Source organism: Arachis hypogaea, chromosome 14 (assembly GCF_003086295.3).
Source record: "Arachis hypogaea cultivar Tifrunner chromosome 14, arahy.Tifrunner.gnm2.J5K5, whole genome shotgun sequence".
Classification (NCBI taxonomy): Eukaryota; Viridiplantae; Streptophyta; class Magnoliopsida; order Fabales; family Fabaceae; genus Arachis; species Arachis hypogaea.
In genome coordinates this window covers 63,679,530-63,687,887 of record NC_092049.1, presented here as the reverse complement: position 1 = coordinate 63,687,887, position 8,358 = coordinate 63,679,530, and the positions used below count along the sequence as shown (strand labels likewise).

Here is an 8,358-nt window from a genome sequence, read left to right as displayed (position 1 = left end):
TCTAGTTTTATGATGTATTCTCCATCTTTGTTTTCATTTTCAAGAGCTATGAACAACTAAACCCCTTTCATTGGGTTAGGGAGCTCTGTTGTAATTTGATGAATCAATACTAATTTTCATTGTTCTTCTTCTATCTTTCCTCTTGATTTTACTTGAAAGCTTTCGATCTTCATCCAATTGAGTAGTTATCTTGGAAGAGAAGCTATTCAAACTTGGATCTCTTTTGAACCTTGGAAGAGGAATGAAGAGATCAAGCTAGAAATGCTTTCTCATGTTGGACCAAATTGGGTTTGGATGGGTATGTGACTATAACCCTCTCAATACTTGGTTTGGGAAATGCATGTGGTATAATTAGTGACCATACTTCATCTCTTCTCATGAGCAATTGACCAAGGAATTGGCTATTGATCAAGATTTGAGAGATTGAATTGCAAGGAATTGCAATTCAATCACTTAAGATTGCCAAGGAGATCAATGAGTGCATTGATTGAGGAAGAGATGTAAATGAACTTGATCCGGAGAATTGCAACATCTCCTAAGCCCAATGAACTCCCCATCTCTAATCTTACCCATTCTCTTTAATTTCTGCGATTTACTTTTATGAGAAAATCCCCCATTCCCATTTATAATTCTGCAATTTATTTTCAGTCATTCACTTTCAGTCCTTTAATTCTAGCATTTACTTTTCTGTTATTTACATTCCCGCCATTTTATTTTCTGCAACTCTCAACCCAATTTCTGGATTCGCTCAACTCGAACATTCTTCTAATTAAAGTTGCTTGATCAATCAATCCCTGTGGGATTCGATCTCACTCTATTGTGAGTTTTTACTTGACGACAACTTCGGTACACTTGCCGAAGGAAGATTTGTTGAGAGACAAGTTTTTCCCGCATCAAGTTTATGGCGCCGTTGCCGGGGATTGATTTTGCATCAACAATGATTAGATTGGAAGATCACTAGATTGAGCATTTTATTTTGTGAATTTCATTTTTCTGTTTGAGTGATTTACTTTTTGGTTTTAGCTAAACTTCTTCCCTTCTCCATCTACTCTTTTGTTTTTCTTTGTTATTTTCAATTCTGTTTGCTAACCCACTAACTGTTTGATATATTGCATCACCCACAACTAACAATAACTCTGACACAAATACTGTCTGCACCTATTTTCTTTGCTTGTACTTGTTGGTTGTATGACAGGGAGAAGAAGCGGGGCTTCAACTTCCTTTGATTCTGAACCAGAGAGAACCTTCCTTAGACTAAGGAGGGAGGCAAAAGGAAAATGAGTAGTTGGTGCTGAAGAAGAGGAGGAACAGTTTGAGGAATACTTTGAACCAAACATGGAAGAAAACATGGAAAATCATCATGAAGGAGAGACTCACAACCATGGCAGAGGAGGTGGAGCAAATCATGCTGGGGAGGATAGAAGAGTTTTGGGCTCTTACATTAATCCAAACCCAGGAAATTGTGGAAGTAGCATCCAAAAGCCAACAATCCATGCCAACAACTTTGAACTTAAACCACAGCTCATCACCCTTGTTCAGAACAACTGTTCGTTTGGAGGAGGTGTTCAAGAAGATCCCAACCAACATTTGACCACCTTCCTGAGAATATGTGACACAGTGAAATCTAATGGTGTTCATCCTGACGCCTATAGATTGCTCTTATTTCCCTTCTCACTCAGAGACAAGGCAGCCAAGTGGCTGGAATCCTTCCCAAGGGAGAGCTTGATAACTTGGGAGGATGTGGTGAACAAATTCTTAGCAAGATTCTACCCTCCTCAACGAATCAATAGGCTGAGAGCTGAGGTTCAAACTTTCAGGCAACAAGATGGTGAGATTCTGTATGAAGCATGGGAGAGGTTCAAAGACTTAACAAGGAGGTGTCCACCTGACATGTTCAACAAATGGGTGCAGCTGCACATTTTCTATGAAGGGCTCTCTTATGAGTCAAAGAAGGCAGTAGACCATTCATCTGGAGGGTCCTTGAACAAGAAGAAGACCATTGAGGAAGCCATAGATGTTATTGAAACAGTAGCAGAAAACGACTACTTCTATGCTTCCGAAAGAGGGAACACAAGAGGAGTGATGGAGCTAAACAATGTAGACGCTCTGTTGGCCCAAAACAAGCTCATTACCCAGTAGCTGGCTGACCTCACTAAGAAGATGGAGATGAACCAAGTAGCAGCAATCTCCACTTCATCAACAACACAAGAAGGAGTAAACCAAGAAGCAGAAGGGAGTCAGGAGCAAGCCAACTACATTGGGAATTCACCAAGGAAAAACTATGATCCATACTCCAAGACTTACAACCCTGGATGGAGAAATCACCCGAACTTTGGGTGGGGAAGTGAGCAAGATCAAAACCAAGACCAGAGACGTTACAAATCCAACAACAATGCAGCTCACCAACAATTCACCCAGAGGACATCTCAACACCCCCACAACAACACTTCTCCACATACTTATCAAAACCAAAACAGCACATCTGCTCCGAACCACTCATCAATTGATGACAGGCTCTCTAAGATTGAAGCCTTACTTGAAGGAATATGCCAAGAGATTCAAGAAAATAAGGTGTTCAAAGAGGAGGTGTGAGCCAATATTATGAACCAGGGAGAAACCATTAGGAAGATGGAATTCCAGGTGGGATATTTAGCTGAGAAGATTCCCAAACCTACTGATAGCTTCCCAAGTGACACTGAGAAAAACCCCAAGGGAGAAGCAAAGAAAGTAAGATGGGAAGATTGCAAAATGGTCACTACAAGTGATCAAGAGATTGAAGACAAGCAAGGCAAAATGTGCAAACAACCTGAAGACAACTCAACAAAGGAGGAGGATAGAGATCACAAAGAACCAGAAATCTCACAACAAGAGCTGCTGAAGCTCTATGCACCATTCCCTCAACTGCTCAATGGTGCTGTGGGAAAAAGAATATACTCAAGGTTCCTAGACTTGTTTGCATCTCTGCATGTGAACATATCATTCATCAAGGCAATTCAACAAATGCCTGCATTCATCAAGTATATGAAGGAACTTCTTCCCAGGAAAAGCTCACTCAAGGGAGGGCAGACCATAGTGATGAACAAGGAATGTAGTGTCCTTATTCAACCTGAGTTGCCTACAAAAAGAAGAGACCCAGGAAGTTTTCATATCCCTTGTGCCATAGGTGAAAACATGTTTGACAGAGCACTATGCGATTTAGGGGCCAGCATCAACTTACTGCCCTTATCCCTGGTGAAGAGGCTGCAGATCAATGAGATAATGCCTACAGATGTCATTATCAGACTGGCTGACAAAACTCAAAAGCAAGCAATAGGAGTGGTGGAAAATGTGTTGCTAAAGGTTGGGAAGTACTTTCTCCCAACAGACTTTGTCATTCTGGACATGGAAGAAAGTCACACTCACCCAATCATATTGGGAAGACCATTTCTAGCTACGGCCAGAGCACTTATCGATGTAGAGAAAGGGGAGCTAATATTGAGAATCCATGATGAACGACTCAGCTTCAATGTTTTCAAAATCTCACAAGAAACAGATCAAGAGGACAAGGAACTAAGCACAAATGATAATGAGACACTAAAGGAGGAAACAAGCACTGAAGCATAGCTAGTTCGTTCTGAGACCCCCTTAACTGACAAACAAGGAAAACAACAATTGCCACAGCTCAAGGAAAAGTTGGAGGAACCCAAACCTCTAGAGGCAGGTGAAGACAGCGTCACAACTCCTTGGAGAAAAGAGGTCACCAAGGGGAAGGCAACCTCAAAAGAAACAAAGAAGAAGGTACCAAGGAGATGGAGGAACAAGAAGATCCCTACGGAAGACTTCTCTCCAGGGGATAGAGTTGTCTCAGCCTACTTCCCAGATATTCCCCCTAATCTCCCTACTGTGCTATCTCAATTACCCAAGGTCTTCACTATCAACAGAGTTCTTTCCCTGGAACATGTGGAGATCATTGATCCAACCAATGGATACAAGTCCACAGCAAGAGGGGAGGACTTTAAGCACTACCAACCACCGTGATGAAAGAAAAATGTCAAGCTAGTGACGCTAAAGAAGCGCTTCATGGGAGGCAACCCATGTTTTATATGCTTTCAGATGATAATGAATAAGTCAATCTTTATGAGCTTCAATCCAAACTTAACAAATAATTGGTGAAAATCTTCTTATGTAGAATATAGTGAGGAACAAGTTTGGTGTTCAAAGCAAACCAAGTTGCATATTAGTCTTAGGAGCTTTGAACACAAAACTTTCATCACAGTGCTTCAAACTAAGTTTGGTGTCACCCCATGGTGCCACCAAAATGCATATAAGGAACCACCAATAGTTAGTTAGTTAGTTGAAATTCATAAACAAACAATCAAATCCTTTCTTTCATTTTATTCTAGCCGTAGAGTTTTAATTTTCTTATATATTAATTCCCTTATTTCAAATCTTTATAGGAAAGGAAAAGAAGCATAAAAAGGGATTGATTGGACACTTAAATGGGGGAGATTTCGCCACTTAATGAAGAGCACTACACACATGTCTCAAGAGGGAACGCATGGGGAAATGCTGCCATGCAACATTGGAGAAACAAGACCCTTGAAGACCGAACCAATCACTCTCATTAAGTGATGATCCTTGTCTTTCCTTCATACACAACCCCATCCGTCCATCTAGTAAACATTCATGCAATCCACACCCTTCATTCACTCATGATTTTCTTATATAAGTGAACCTTAGTGCATGCTCACTCCTCACATTCAAATCCCCACTCTCCACACTTCTATTGGCACATTAAACCCTTCATCACACATTGCTTTAACCAACCCACTCTTCATCTATCCGAAGCCTCAAACCCCCTCAAACAACAACTCAAGTCATGGCATCATCAAGCTCAAAGAGGCAAAAGAGGAAGGAACCTATGGTGAGTACTCCTTTTGATGACAAAAGATTCAAGACTGCCTTTCATGAGCATGAATTTGAGCGGATAAGTGCCAGAAGGATATTGCCAGAATTAATCTTCCAAATCAATGCCAATGAATCACCACAGATTTGGAGAAAAATCAAACCGAGAGGGTGGCAATTGCTCACCAGTCCAGAGGGGAAGATCAATGGAAACATCATCAAAGAATTCTATGCAAATGCAGTTAGAGAGGATAAGACCAAAGCCCCAACCTTCAAAAGCTATGTGAGAGGAAGGGAGGTGGACTTCAGCCCAAGTGCCATAACAAGAGCTCTTCACTTGAAATCACCTCATTTTGATGAGGAGAGTTATCAGGCAAGGATAAGTAGAAGCCCCGATAAGGATGAGCTTTCAGAGATAGCATCAGATATCTGTGTCATAGCCGCTGACTGGGAGAGGTATTCAGATGGAAGACCAAAATTCATAAAAAGGGGAGACCTCCACCCTGAGGCTAAAGGGTGGTTTGAGCTTGTAAGGAGGTCCATCCTACCAGTTGCTAATAATTCAGAGGTCAACATCAATCGAGCCACTATGGTACAATGCTTAGTACAAGGTGGGGAAATCAAAGTGCATGAGCTCATTGCCGAAGGGATTCAAGAGTCAGCTGAGAAAGCTGACTCAGGTGCCAGACTTTGGTACCCCAGCACCATTCTCCGCTTGTGCAACAAGGCCAAGGTAATATTTGAGGACAGCAGCCCAGACTGGGTGAACCCAGGGAGGCCAGTCACACTCGAGCGAATGGTCTATACCACACCAGCTCAGCAACTAAGAAGGCCACATATAGGAAGGCAAAGGGCCCAGGAAGGAGCTCATCAAGAAGAATACCATCAGGAAGAATATCAACAAGAAGAGCATCATGACCCAGCCAACTTGAATATGACTCACCTTCTAAGAGCCATTGAAGATTTAGGACAGAGACATATGGAAGGACAAGAGCAAATACTGAACCGGCTGAGTCAACAGGAAGCATGGCAAAAACAACAAATGGAGCAGCAGCAGGAACAATACTCCCAGCTCACTCAAGCCATCAACCAAGTGAATGAGAAGCAAGAGACTCAAGAGAAGCACTTGCAAGAGCTCAACCAGCGGCAGATAGCCCAAATGAAAACTTTCAATGAGTTCAGTGTACTCAATGAAGGAAGGCAACTACATAGGGAGGAGTTCTATGTAAACACTCAAGCCGAGTTGAACTACATGACCAGTAATATGCATCATCTACACTATGCCATCCCCACATATGATGAGGTCCAAAAAGAATTTGTAGAACAAGAAGAGAGGAAAGTGAAACAGCAAAAGGAGACACTCAAAAAGAAGATGGAAGATAGTGGTTTCTGGAAGAAGCTGCTTGGAAAAGGCAAAGGAAGTGGGAGCACAAGCACTCAAGAGAGACACAATGAGGACAAGCAAGGAGGGGAGCACGGGCATCCACATGAATGAAAGGTGGTGGAGTTCCTTTTAGTCCATCGTTTTCTATGCTTTAAATAAGGAAGATCTTGTATGAAATAGAACCTGCTTCCATGTCATGTTAAAAAAAAAAATTCTGTCTTTTAAGTTTTCTTTCTGAATAGGTCCATGATTTCTGGTTTAAATGTCACTGCATTATTCCCTTATTTACTTGTAAGCTTGTCCCTTTTTATCAAATGAAGAAGAGAATGTTTATGTTTTTAAAAGACCAGAGTAGGGTTCATATTGTGGAAGTGCATTCATGAATCTTTGGGGTAGTCATAAGTTAGCTAAGTTAGTTCAACCACAAGGCTAGGAGGACAACTATCTATCCTAAATACTTGACTTTGGATATACTCATGAGACTAAGATAATAACAAGATCCTAAGAAAAGAAAAGGGAAAGAACAATGGAAGTGAAAAACAAAAGAAAAAGAGTAAGCAATAAGGTTAGGCATCAATAGTTTAATCTTGAGGCAAGTGTCTGTGGAGCTCCTGTGTGAGGGATCTACTTGGATGAATAAGCTCTTAGGGGTTCCTTATCACTTGGTAACTTGGGTTAAATAACTCAGGATTATCAGCTGAAAGTCCACTATCAAGAGTAACCTTCACTACAGAACACTTAGTAACCCAAAGAGGTGCTGGACACCAAGGTCTCAAGAAAAGAAAATAAATAAACTAAATGCCTGTAGTGTGTATGTATGGGGGAGAGACTTGAGGGAGTAAGTCCTTAGGGGTGCTTCAACACCTCGCACCTTGAACCAACTGGTTCGGGAGTGTTGGCTGAAAGCTTATCTTAAAGAGTTGCCCCCTTACAGAGCACTTAGCCTAAATAACACAAATAACCCTTGAAATAACAATAAAAGGATCAATGAATAAAAGTCTCATGAGATATAAACAAAGTAAGTGTTTAGGGACATGATAAAGGTCTGAAAGCCAGTAATGGAATGAACCTAAGTTGCTATGCATGAAACCACCATAAAATCAGTAATATGACTTCCACAGGAATGACTCATTCCTCTGGATATTCCATTCATCATTTTCTTGTTCCAGTACTTGCTTAGGGACAAGCAAGCTTTAAGTTTGGTGTTGTGATGCCAGGGCATCTTGGCCAGTTTCACTGACCTTTTCTTTACTATTTTTAGGTTAGTTTCATGCATTTCTTTAGGAAATAAGCTAGTTTTGGGTAAATATTCACTTATGCCTTGACTCAAGCATACATTGTGCATATTACATGATTTCATGAGGATTTTGCATAAGTTTAGTGACAAATATTATGTTGCATTACTCATGACTTGGACTAGAGCTTTGATGCATTTCGTTACTTGATTTCAGGACCAAAAAGAAGCAAGAAAAGGGGAGGTAACTTGCAAGATTAATGAGAAAAGTGATTGCCAATAACACTCTCAAAAAAGCCATCAATACCCACGTTAGAGAGTCACGTTAACCAAGTTAACATGAACTCTAACGTGGAGAAGAGAAGTTGAGCCAATGTTAGTGACACTCAACATTGTCACTAACGTTGGCAATCACTCATAAGTGGCCACGTTAGAAGCCACGTTAACCTAGTTAACGTGGCCTCTAACGTTAAAGGGGGGAAGAGAAGCCAACGTTAGTGACACTCAACATTGTCACTAACGTTGGCCTATGGTGCAAAGTATCACGTTAACTCCCACGTTAACTTGGTTAACGTGGGAACTAACGTAGAAGATGAAGAGTTATCGACAACGTTAGTGACACTCAACATTATCACTAACGTTGAAGCAACCACACAACCCCCAAGAGTCACGTTAACTTCCACGTTAACTTGGTTAACGTGGAAGTTAACGATGAGAAATGAAGGATGAGCCAACGTTAGTGACACTCAACATTGTCACTAACGTTGGGATGGCTGAAAAATGGCCACGTTAGAAGCCACGTTAACCTAGATAACGTGGACTCCAACGTGAGACCTAGGGGTACATTGGAACGTTA

The 8,358-nt window shown here is 41.2% G+C and overlaps 1 non-coding gene across 1 annotated transcript; it reads right to left on the bottom strand.

Annotated features, from left to right (window-relative positions):
• Positions 1–1,788: 1,788 nt before the first annotated feature.
• Positions 1,789–1,892, bottom strand: LOC112745743 (small nucleolar RNA R71). The gene has a single exon (XR_003173656.1). It is a non-coding gene; the product is annotated as a small nucleolar RNA R71 (small nucleolar RNA).
• Between the last annotated feature and the right edge of the window lie 6,466 nt (positions 1,893–8,358).